The sequence below is a fragment of the Trichosurus vulpecula genome, chromosome 5, assembly GCF_011100635.1.
Source record: "Trichosurus vulpecula isolate mTriVul1 chromosome 5, mTriVul1.pri, whole genome shotgun sequence".
In the NCBI taxonomy this organism is placed as follows: domain Eukaryota; kingdom Metazoa; phylum Chordata; class Mammalia; order Diprotodontia; family Phalangeridae; genus Trichosurus; species Trichosurus vulpecula.
Genome location: NC_050577.1, coordinates 138103510 through 138116656, shown reverse-complemented (window position 1 = coordinate 138116656; position 13147 = coordinate 138103510).

Genomic DNA, 13147 nt, shown 5'->3' with positions numbered 1-13147 from the left:
TAGCTGGAGTCAGCTCCTAAATGTCCACATGCTTGGCTTTATTTGTGAAACCTGTTCAGTCAGCAGCCATGGCTTCATGCACTGTGTACTGCCACTGGTGAACAAAATAGAACACTTCATAATAGTTTTCTGGGGCATTTGGGTTTGTCAATCCCATAGAGGCATACAATGACTGTTCACCGGGATCCCCAATATATCCTTTAAAAAATATTTGCCCAGAGATGATGATATGACTCCTTTAAAAAAATAAGTAATACACAGGAGGCTTATTATAACACTATGGGCTATAGCTCTAAAACCATTATCTTAGACCCTAGGAATATAGATAACAATAATAATATTAACAATGGCTAACATTTATAGAACACTTTAAAGTTTACAAAGAACTTAATAAGAGGCTCTTTGGATCCTCACAACTACTCCATGAAACAAGTCTTATAATTATTCCCATTTTTACAGATAAGGAAACTAAGGTTAAGTTAATTGCCCAGGGACACACAGCTAGTAAGTGTCAGTGGCAAGATTCAAAATGAAGTCTCACTGACTCCAATTCCAGTACTCTATCCACTATGTGACCTAGCTGACCCTATGAAGGCACAGGTGATGAAGTATATTCTTGGACTTAAATATATGTACCAAGCTTTCGTTAGCAGTTCCCAGCCCCTGAAAAACTGACCACCTTATGACTCTCTTCCAAATCCCTCTCCCATACATAGATAGCTGTGGATAAAAGACTTGAAAAGGAACTCTAGGGCAGTTAGGTGGTGCAGTGAATAGAGTGCTGGGCCTGAAATCAGGAAGACTCATCTTTCTGAGTCCAAATATGGCCTCAGACACTTACTAGCAGTATGACCCTGGGCAAGTTACTTACCCCTGTCTGCCTCAGTTACTCATTTGTAAAATGAGCTGCCAAAGGAAATGGCAAACCACTGCAGTATCTTTGCAAAGAAAACCTTGAATGGGGTCACGAAGAGGTGGAAAGGACTGAACAACAACAAAAAAGAACTCTATTTTTCTAGAAATATGAATACCAGACATGTAATGTCTAGTAGACCTAGACCAGCATTCAAAGAACTGGCCCTGAAGGGAACGTATAGAATTATAACATAGGTAGTATCCACAGATGCTGGAGAGTGGAGTTCTACCATGGAACAAACATCTGTCCCAATGTGACCTTGCCTAACACTTTGTTTTTCATAGTCACACCTACACTCTCCAATATGCTGGAGATGGGCCTAGATTTTTTTCAGCTAGCACAGATGAAAGTCTTTTAATAATTCTAGTATTTATTTCTTCAGGCAGCTTCTGAGAGAAGCAATATAGCCTGTTGGAAAGACTACTGAACTTGGAGTCTGAAAGCCTGGGTTGGAGGTAAGTGACTCAGAAAATAGCTTCTCTTTGTAGAAGAGAGATATCACTATGTCGCAGGGTTATTTTGAGGAAAGTGTTCTGTAAACGATAGAAGATAATAGAGATGTAATTCATTAGTATTGTTTTTTATGTTGTTTATTATATGTTGTTCTTATAATTTTATCCTTCTTATTTTTATGAGAAGAGCTCAGAAAGAAACAGTCCTGGAACAAGTCACTGTACTACTATTTTTTCTTTTATTAGGGGAAATATTGGGTAAGTGAAAAATAAAAGAATATATATTTCATAAATAAAAGATTTAAGTGCCAAGCCCTTGGTTTGTGCTAGGGATACAAAAACAAAATCAAGATCAGCTTGCCCTCAAAGAGCTTACATTCTTATGAACAGAGACAACATATATATGGGAGTGGTAGCCAATGAAGAGTGGACCGAGTATGGCAACTGACCAATCAGGACAGTGTGGACCCCAGGGTGGCAGTCCCAAAGCTGAACATACTAAGTTTCCCAGGAATTAGTCTCTGTCCAAAAGGCTCTGTGGCAGGTAAGTAGGTAAGAATATATCCACACAAATAAAATAAATGAGTTTTCAAATTGTATCAAAGTACCAGGATGCAGACCTATCTTCTGTAGATTCACTGAAAAAAATCTTTGGATAGCTCCAATAGTAGACAATATGATGAGGATAAGAAGTGCTTCATGTTCCTACATGGCTCTGATTTAATCTGCTAGATGTCTATTTTTTGAAAAGGTGTCTTTCAGTGTGAGTTCAGAAGAATATCTTTTGAAAGCAACCTTCTTACATTTTTGTGGACTGATGTAATGTCCAGGCAAATATAGGAGATAGTATTTATCTGTGATAATGTTCTGATTCAAGGACAGTTTATTTGTTGAATTGTCAAGGATAGTTTGACAGTTTTACTTATAGTACAGGAATCTGTCATATGTTAGTTTATGAAGAATAGTAAATATCTGGTATACAATTATTTTTTTTCTATAAGTCAGAAATATAAGATGAGTACTTTCATTCCCAACCACAATGCGATAAAAAGAATAAATAAAGAATTTTTGAAGAAAGGATTAAAATTAATAGGAGACTAAACAATGCAATCCTAAAGATTCCTGGGTCTAAGTAATGATCGTAGAAACAAGAAGAATGTTTTTTAAAGAAAACAGTGACAACAACCTACCAAAATTTTTGGGATATAGCCACAGAAGTCCTGAAAAGAAAATCTAAAAAGAGAGAGAGAAGATCAACTAATCAGGCATGCAGCTAAAAAAAAAACAACCTAAAATTGAAAAAAAATTAAGTTCCAAGGAAACACCAAAAATAGAAATTCAGAAACTCAAAGAACATAGCAAAAAATTGAAATCAAGAAATTCAGTGAATTGATGAATAACACTGGAAACTTAAAAAAATAAAGTAGATAAACCTTTAGCAAATGTATTTAAAAAGAGAAAGGAAAATCAAATTGTCAGAATCAAAAGGGGAAAATCAAAAGTGAAAAAGGAACAAAGAGAAATTATTAGATATGATTTTCTTCAATTATGTGCCAACAAACTGACAATTGAAAGGGATGAATATCTACAAAAATATGAAATACCATATTAAGGGAAAAAGAAATAGAGAACTCAAACCTAAACACACAAAAAGGAAATGAATAAGCCATGAATGCAGCCCCATGGAAACAGCAAGTTTAACAATTCCTTGGCTATGTGTAAGGAAAGTGAGAAGGTAGAGGTGATGGCAGGATTTTAAACCTCAAAGAATGTAAGATCTGTACCTTTGATAGAATTAGTGACATACGGGAGAGGACTATGGTTGGGGGGAAATAATATGTTCCATTTTGGACATGTTGAGTTTGACATCTCTGGGACACCCAATTTGAAATGCCCAATAGGGAGTTGGTGATGTAGCACTAAAACTTAAGGGAAAGCCTGCAACTATACATATAGACCTGCGTGTCACCTACAGGGAGATCATTAAAACTACAGGGGCTAATAAGATAACTTAGAATTATAGTGGAGAGAAAAGGGCCCAGTACAAAGCCTTGGAGAATTCTCAGAGTTGGAGGACATGATATAGAAGATGAGACAGGAAAAGACTGAAGGTTTAAGGAAAGCCCGCGGAAAGCAGTGTCATGAAATGCCAGAGAGAAGACAGTATCTAGAGAGAAGTAAATAGCATCAGAGACAGCAGAGAGGTCAAATAGGATGGGGACTTAGAAAAACATCTTTTGATAGTCATCCTCAGCTTTCTTCTTGAAAGCTTTTTGCTCAATATGCCTTGCATAGAGGGGACAAAGATATTAGTAACTAATTCCTTTATCTATTAGTTCAATTTGACTTCTGAATTCATATCCAAAGCCTTCATTTTTTATCTTTCCTTGATACATATGAAGAATTTGATCTTGTATGTGTTTTGTCTCATAACCCAACTAATATAGAAATAAGTTTTGTATGACTACCCATGTACAATCTTTATGAAATTGCTTGCCTTCTCGATGAGGCGGGAGAGAAGTGAGACTGGGAGAGTATTTGGAACTCAAAATTCTAAAAAAAAATGAAGGTTATAATTGTTTTTTACATGTAATTGGAAAAAAATAAAAACTTAAAAAACAGAATTTGACCTTTGTTGAGGTCAAATAATATTCTGATAGCATCAAAGACTCTACAAATGGAATTTTTAATATGTTTTTCAGTGGAAACTCTATACCTAGATGTCTTCCATGTATGTCAAGTTGTTAATGAAATATTTCAGTTTAATTCACTCTTTAATTTGGGAGTTATGATTCATTCCCTTTAGGAGAGATGATAATGGATTTTAGGATAGTCAAAGTCATAATTATTATTATAATAATTGATAAAAGAAAAATAAGATCCCTGTTTCCCAGAACTATTTTCTTAGGTCACTTAGATCACTAACATTTCATGGTGCTGTATTGAGTCTAGGAAAATAAGCAAGGAATTTTGGCTATGTGCAAGCTGAGAAAGCTACAGATAAAGTTTGCACACATATGGGTAACAGACATCTATTTTTTTTATCCCATCTGGCACATTGTGAATAATTTTTTTATAATTATTCTCAATAATTATCAGTTTTGTAAACACAGTTTCTGGCATAATGGAAAAGATAATTCAATTCAGCAAACATTTATTAAGTGGCCCTTCCTTAACTAATCAGTTGCCAGATATTGTCATTTTTACTTCATAACATGTCCAGCATCCTCCCTTTCTCCCCACTCTCACAGCTACAACTGCAGTCCTTCATTACTAATGGTGCCCTCCTGAGCCATCTTTCTTCTTCCATTCTCTCCTCACTCTGGTCCACCCTCTACTTTGCAGCCGAAGTGATTTTTTCTGAAAACACAGGTCTGACCATGTCACCTCCTTACTCACTAAACTCTAAGGTCTCTCTATTACCTCTACGATGAAATATCAGTCCCCTTTTTGAATGGAAAGCCCTGCAGTCTGGCTGTCACCCTCCTTTCTGGTATTGTTATACCTCACTCCTCCTTTCTGTATTCAAAAGTCCAGCCAAATTGGACTTCCTCTGCCACAGCCCAGCTCTTTCTCCAGAAGCTCCACTGTAGCCCTGGACACATTGGAAATGCTGGAAGTTCTGCTATATATTGTGCCTTGAAAACGTGAATTTGTTCCTCCACACCTGATCTGTTACAAGGAATATTTTAAACACAACTCGAACTTTGTGTTCCCATTTTGCTTCTTTGGGGAGTCTTTCTTGGGAAACAGGAAGAGAACTCAGAAAATGTCACCACTTCACAGTAGCTCACAAGCTATAACTTTTGTGAACCCTCCCTTCCATGAGCAAACTTCAGGTGTTCCACAAGGTATCATACCATATTAATCATCTCTCTACTGGTGAAGTAGGAGCTGTGGGTGAAGATAGGCTGGTCCTCACCACACCTCCGCTCCCCACCAGGCACCATGGCCTCTGGCCCTGAGACCCAGAGCAGGGGCCTGAACAACTTGCTTAGGCAGTCCAGGGGTGCAGGCTGAAGCTAAGAACGTGGCCATTATTTATTGTAGTATTTATGTATTTCTTAACCATTTATCATGTATAAAACTGTGCTAGTATTTTTATTAATTTCCTGTCTCTTTTTTAGGTGTCACTGATAATGCTTTTGAGATTTGTGCCCCTAACCCCATGTTCCCCATAAGCCCTGTGGCTTTTTTTTTATGGCAAGATTTTGCATGGCTTGGTGCATTTTGAAAAAGTCGAGTTATAGCTGAATTGCCTATAGCTGTGACATCTCTCTTTGACTGGATGGCACCTTCCAGAACCTCCGTTTAAGGAGGGAGCCCAGGCCAGCCATGGCTTATTTCTCTTCAGGGAGCACTCCAGTGCTAGATACCCCCAAACCAGGTACTTTTTCCTTCCCCTGTTCCCTTATAAGTTGTGTTCCTCCATTAGAATGTCAGCTTGCTTATAGGAGTTGTGTTCCTCCTTGGAATACAAACTCCTTTGAGGGCAGGGAATGTCTTTCCACTTGTTTGTGCATTTTATGCTTAGCACTGTATCAGTTGCATAGTTAGCACTTAATGAATATTTACCAATTAACTGACTAATTTCTTGCTTTTTCTTTCACAGCCCTCCATCTCTCCTCTCTGTGCTCCTGCTTTGACCATCCCCTTTGCTTGGAATAAATTTCCTCTTGCCCTCTGCCTCTTAGTCTCCTTCGTGTTTTACAAGGCTCATTTCAAGTCCCACCTTCTTCATGATATTCTTTCTGATCCCACCAGCTGTTAGTTCCTTGCCCCCTGAATTATCTTACATTTATTTTGTATATAATTATATTTTACTTGTTGTCTCCTTCAATTCCTCGGTGGACAGGACATGTTTCACTTGTTTCACTTTAGTTTCTGTAGTCCCAGAGCCTGGCCCAGTCCTGGCACCTAATAGGTACATAGAAAGTTTAGGTTTATAGCTATTTTTTTAATCTTGTTAGAGGTAGTGTGATACACCAGATAGAAAGCTGACTTAGAAGTCAGGAATACCTGGGGTCAAGTCCTACTTATAAAACCTACTGACCGTATAGCCCAGGGCAGGTCCTTTAATCTCTGGGCCACCAGGCAAATAAATGTTTAAGACCATAAATTAAGACTGGAAGTAGATCTCCATTAGTGGAAAAAATTTCCCATGCCAATAAAGCCGTAGGTTGTGTCCAAAACCAATTCAGGTTTACAGTTTTCTTTTTTCTTTAGTGAGCTACCTCTAAAATTGTTTCGCTTCTTCTTACCTCTTTTTCCTCCCAAAGCCATGTTATTTTTAAAAATCATTTTATAGCCACCTAAGAAATTCTAGCAGAAAAATGGATCCTTAATTGACTCAACATTCCACCTACAGATCCTAGAATAATAAAATCATATGATCCAAATGGAAAATTGATAGACCATTTAGTCTATTCCTTCGTTGTCACACCTAACCCATCCCAGAAAAAAAAATGGAAATTAATCCCATTTTTAGGACCTTCAGGGAGGATTGTGTAATCATCCTCAATCACCCATTATAAGGTTTAACACTTTTTAAGCTGTGTCTATAAGATAACTCTTAAGCAAGGTAAAAGTAAAAGGTAATTGCTTCTCCTTCTAACCCCCACCAAAGTATCAAGGTATCCAAACAGTTTTCAACAGAAATGGAGAATTCAGCTCTGTTAAGACAGCTGAACTATTCTGTGGCCATTTGTCATCTACCAACACCACCACCAGCACCACCACCAGCACCACCACCAGCACCACCAGCACCACCACTACCACTACCATCTCTCCCCCAGTCTTAATTCCTGTGCTTTTATCTTGACTGTTTCCGAGGAGAACCTATTTGAAGGGCACCAGAAGAGCTTTTTTTTAAAAAAAAAAAAAGGAAAGTAGTAGCTACATAAATATGGTCCTAAGCCCTGAGTAACCATGACTTCCACAACCTCAGTTACTCAGAACCTAAGGTAGGGATAAGGAGGAAGGAAGAAAGGGAACACTAACTCTTACATTTGCATGAAAAGCTTTTTTTCTTGGAAAATGTTTTCATTCCTACATACACACATACACACACACACACACACACACACACACAAACACTAATTACTACCTCCATGATATCCAGCATGTCACTTGGGCCTCAGTTTCCTCAAAATTAAAATGAAGAGGTTAGGCTAGATGGCCTCTGTGGTTTCTTCTAGCTCTAGATCTGTTGTCCTAATTTGTGGGTTTGCTTGGCTTTTTTTTTTCCAAAACCTGTGAATCAGTATATAGGTACAACCTCTACCTAAATCTCCTATGACTAATTTTATGTCCATTTCTAGCTGCTGTTAGTAAAAAAGGTTAGAACCACTGTACTCTGTGTAAGTGACCTTCCTATTTTTGTAAAGTCCCACTTGTTATGCCCAGGTTGCTTAATATAGCCATGCTCTATAGTTTTGTTTTCTATAAATTTTAGAGTAATTGGTCTCACAGTCTTGTGTTTTCCCTTCTTATTCACTCCTCCACTGGGAACACTTGCTCAGAGCACAATAAAAATCAGCTTATCTTTCTTTATCTTAAGATAAAGCCCATTATGTACAGTTAGCAAAATAAATAAAGGTTTAAAAGACTAGGAAGCTCCAAAGGGAGAGGACATAGGGAGAGAGGAGGAAGTGGCAAGTGGATAAATTTAACAGGGCCTCACAGTGTGAAGACACATCATGTTCTGCTCTGGTAGATCACTCTTTCAGCAATCAGCAAGCCAGAGTAGGTTCCAACTGCTCATGATTCTATTTAATTCAGGATAGCAGGACCATTTTCAATCAGTTCCTGCCACTGCTACCTGTCTCCATCCAGGTCTTTATCCTCTCCATAAAACCACAAAATTCCCAGGTTTCTGTGTATCTTTTTTCATAGTCCTTCCAGGTAGGAAAACAACAACAACAAATTACACTTCCCAAGCAGCACCCCCTGTTGATACAGAGTTACATTCAAATCACCCCTTATCATTCTCTTTTCCAGACTAAAATTTTCCCTATAGGTCTTATTTTTCCAAAACTTCAACCACAGTTGTAAATTTCTTTTTTAAAATTCTTCCAAGGTCTTAAAATCTTTGTTTATCAATTAAGCTCTGAAGTAGAGAAAGCTGATTATAAAATGAACAATAACCAACGATGTGCTAATATTCTATTTCTCCAGGCCAGAATTGTGCTTCCATTCCTGTCTGTACATTTCCATTGCAAAAATTTTCTTCATTAAGATACTATGTGCCTAATCCTTTGTCTGTACATAGCCTCTTAAATTCATATAATTTGTTCCTCCTGAATTTAACTTTCATTCTCATTTCAACAAGTATTTATTAAATTTCTTCTATATGCCAAGCTTCATGCTAAATGGGAAGGATACAATACAGAAACAAAATCCTAAGTAGTCCCTGCTTTCAAAGAACTAACATTCTACTTGGGAGCAAGAGGGAAGGGAAGGGCTAGATTAATACCAATTAAGAAATTACAAAATACATATACAAAATAATTTTGTGGAGTGAAGAGAACAGTAATAACTGGGAGGATCTAGAAAAGTAATATCCTAAAATGATTGGCATTGTAATTAGTTTGACCAGGATAAAGCAGCTCTTCCATAATTCTTAATTCTCACAGGTTCAAGTCCCACCTCTGATTCATCCTGACTATGTGATGGGTAAATTTAGTCAGGATGTAAATAAAACAGAGAATGGGATGATGAGCATAGTAGTATCTATGCTCAATGGATTTTAGATGTCATTCACTCTGTTACAGTGTATGATAAAACATTATAAAAATATTCAGCCAAATCCTAACAGTTGTATATTGCTCTAAAATTATAAAAATATTCAGCCAAATCCTAAGAGTTGTATATTGCTCTTTGCAATTAGGTTTGGCATTTTCCATCTTTGGGGATTTATTAGAGAACTATTTCAAACATTAGCAGAGAAATGTATGCAACAGTACCTTATATCATCTCCCAGGGTACCTAACTTGAATTCAGGGAATAGGTTACTCATGAGATGAGATCTGGCTCATAAGTGAGGCTGACCATTCAGTTATTCTGTTCAAGCTCTTAGCCACATAAGTAAGATCTTGTAGGAAATACGAATATAACATGGCCTAGTGAACGGTTGGCTGGCCATAAATATTCCTGGGAAAATGTAGTTCTTTCCAGTTTGGACAGAGAGAAAACTAACATGACATCAGCCTTTGGATGGATTCAGAGGTATCTGCCATACCTGCAGTTCCCTTCCTTAAGGTGATGGTGAATGATTTCTTTCTAAATGGACAACCTCAAAGGTGTGCAACTGTGTTTTCTATGTGCTTATCAGGTAACAGGAGCTCTGAGAGGAACAGTTTCCCCCTGCTCTGCCCAAGGCTTACTTTTGCTTAATTGTGTATTATAAGAATTTATTTTATTAAATAATAAATTGCCATATTTAATATTATTTCTCATAAACACTTGTGTCAACCCTGTCCTTATTTTGCCTGAGGTCCCTTATTATGCAGCATGTAGGTGCAATGGAAACCACACAGGGAAGAGGGCTCTTACTTAAGGCTGGATTAGGAATTCAACCTCCAGCCCCAAAATATTGCTAGAGAGTTTTGTTGGATAAGCATAACCCAATTTATAACTATCCTCCTAAGAACAGATTGAATATGAATGTGGGCCATATTTTATAAATCTGCCCTATAGGCGTGAGCAAAAGTTTCATTAAAAAAAATAGATTCCCAACAAAAGCAAGTATGTTCTTATTAGAAATTCTTGCTTTTTCAAGGATTCTTAGCCACTTGCCCAATCTAGCTATCAGGCTCTTATTCAACAAAATTGAACACAATGACACAATTTAAACTCTTTTTAAAATTTTTTTTCTCTATGCAAAAGTCAACCATTAAAAACAATTATTTCCTTCAACTCAGAAAAGTTATAAACCAGAAGGCTCATCTATGGTTAGTACTGTAACAAGAACAGCATTTATTAAGTACCTACCATGTGCATGGCACTATGATAGGCAATAGACAACAGAGACAAACATAAGAATCCCTGTCTTCAAGGAGCTTACAGTCTGGGGGGGGGGCGGCGCATTGTGATACAACATGTAAACAGACAAGTAAACGCAAGATAATTTGCAGGCAATAACACCTAGGGGATCAAAAACAAAGATTTTCTGTGGGATATGGCACTCAAGTGGAATCTTGAAGGAAACTGAATTAAAGTTGTATTCATAGAAAAATAAGCAAAAGATGTACTTTGTACAGATGAAATAAAGTAACCCAGACTCAATCAATTACTCATACCAACTGTCTAAGAGAAACTGATAGGTTCTGAGTATAAAAGGACAAAAATTAAAATACCCCTGCTCCCAAGAAGACTACATTCTCTTGGGGAAAACATATAAAATAAATGCAAGGTAATTTTGAGGGAGGCACTTGCAATTAGAGAGGAATGAGGAAAACTACAGAGTCATAGCTCTACAGTCAGAAAGCCCATGACTAGGAGTACTGGGGCTCCCAACAAGGAAAAATGTCTTGATAAGATTTCTTAAACCGGAGTCTATGAACTTGGGTGATGATAGACAGAGAACTGTATTTCAATAAAATTGGTTTCCATTGTAATCTTATGCATTTCATTTTATTCATTCTAAAACATCCTGAGAATGGGTTTATAACCCTATGCATACTACCAAAAGAGTACTTAAAAAAAAAAGATTAAGAACTTCTGGTAGGGTAACTTCTGAGGAACAGCACATCCTCCATTCTCGTATGTCTCCTCCTACTGAACCACAAAAAAGTTGTTGGCACTGACTTCATGCTTAAGTAAAGGGATCTCAAACCGCAAAGTCCTTTCCACTTCTGAAAACAAGGATGTGCAGTCCCCACATAAGGGAACATTTGCCCAGGGCATCATTCCCCAATTTATTCTTCCTAAGCACTTGGATGAGATTATTCAAATTACCCTAGGCTGTCAGACAAGCCCCAAATTGGAGCTGTGTCCTTAGCTGTTTTTAAGGAAGATTTTCCCTCCAGCTGCTACCGATCTCCTAAATCAGTGTGGAGGAAAAAGGGGTGAATAATATAATAGCTGAATATTAGCTATTCATAAAGGGCTTTACATTTGATTCTTATCCCCACCTGAAAAGGGAGATAGTCACTTATCATTACCTCGACTTTACTAGTGAGAAAAGGCAGGTTCAGAGGAGTTACTTGCCCAGGGAAACAGCTAATAAGTGTCAGAAACAGGACTCAAATCCAAGTCTATTGTCTCCACATCCAGTGCTCTTTCTCTTACACCAAAACTGCTGGTAGATGACGGGGTAGGTCACTCATCTTATTCTTTGCATAGGTAAGGTTGGGTGAAGGAGAATGCGTTTTCAATTATAGGCTGCTCCTATTCAATCACATTCATTGGGCATCTATTTCGTATGCCCTTGCACATAGTGTGCTCTCAGTTAAATGTTGAATTATGTTGAATTGTACTGCCTGGGACAAATTGCATAAAGTGCTTGAAGGTCATTTAGTTGGTCTTTCTTGGATTTAGTTGTCATTTGCTACACTGGATATTATTTAGATTTTCATTTCTCAGCAACTTAACATTTAGCTATGTGGCCATTTGAAAGTGTTTGCCATACTTACTAGTCATAAATCATGGCTAAGAAACATGGTGTTTAAATTTACTGAAGACAGAGCTTGAAGATTCGTATAAAGACTTTCAGGGAAGGGACATGTGAGGAAAGGGAAACTATACTTTATTTCTATTTATGAAACTTACATTCCTTTCTAAAAACTCTGCCTAATAGGGTAAACATAGTGTTGTGAGAAGCTCAAATCTCTCCGCTAGAAGCAGTGTAACTGGAAATGCTAAAATAATTCCCTGAGAAGCATGCATTTTTAATTTATTGTATTTTTGAGTAAATAAAAACCCAATTAAAGTAGGTCCTGACATCTTCTGAGGTCTTAAAGACTACTAGAAATAAAATCCTAAAAGGTCCGCTACAAAACCTCCAAGCTATACAAACCTCTCTGAAATATCACTGCTTCGGAGGTCAAGAAAATTGGGCTTAGGACACTAAACAAGAGATTAGCTAAACCAGAGAGAAACAGGCTGTGTCCTCTTAAGCAACCTTTAAACATCAATCACCTGAAACAGCTGCCAGTAGATAGACAAGGACAACTCAGTGGGCTACCTTGCAAAAGAAATGATATCAAAGCCTTTGCTGTGTTTCTGAAATATCATCGAGAAGTACGGATTCTCTCACTGCCACGGGCAAGTTCTTTTCATTAATTCTACGTCAAAGGACATGATGTCGCATCACCCTTTGTGTGAGATTCCTGTACAGCTTTTATAGACCTTTCAATACAGTATACTCTGACTTCTTAGACATTTGGTCTCAGTGGCATTTTAGGGGATGGTTTTCAGTATTTTTTTTCTTTATCAAATGATAGCCTTAACATTCTTATGGCTGGATTCAATCATCATTTGAATTCAGATGATGTTCTAATTATTAATTAGAGATTGATAATCTAGTTTTCTGATTTATCCTCCCTCCACCCCTTTCCATGTTTTGTTCTTTTCACTGTTAAATAGTCCTGCTAATCCTAGTCTGATAAGGTTAAGGTGAAACTCAAATCAGTTAAATCCAGTGCTCTCTTCTCTGTTCATACCCCCATGACTATCTACTGATCATCTTCCCTAATGTTTTTCTTCTGGTTTTTGATTCAGGACTACTCTATTTATCCTGTTCTGTTGATACTTCTAACTAATGTACCACCTGTTTTGG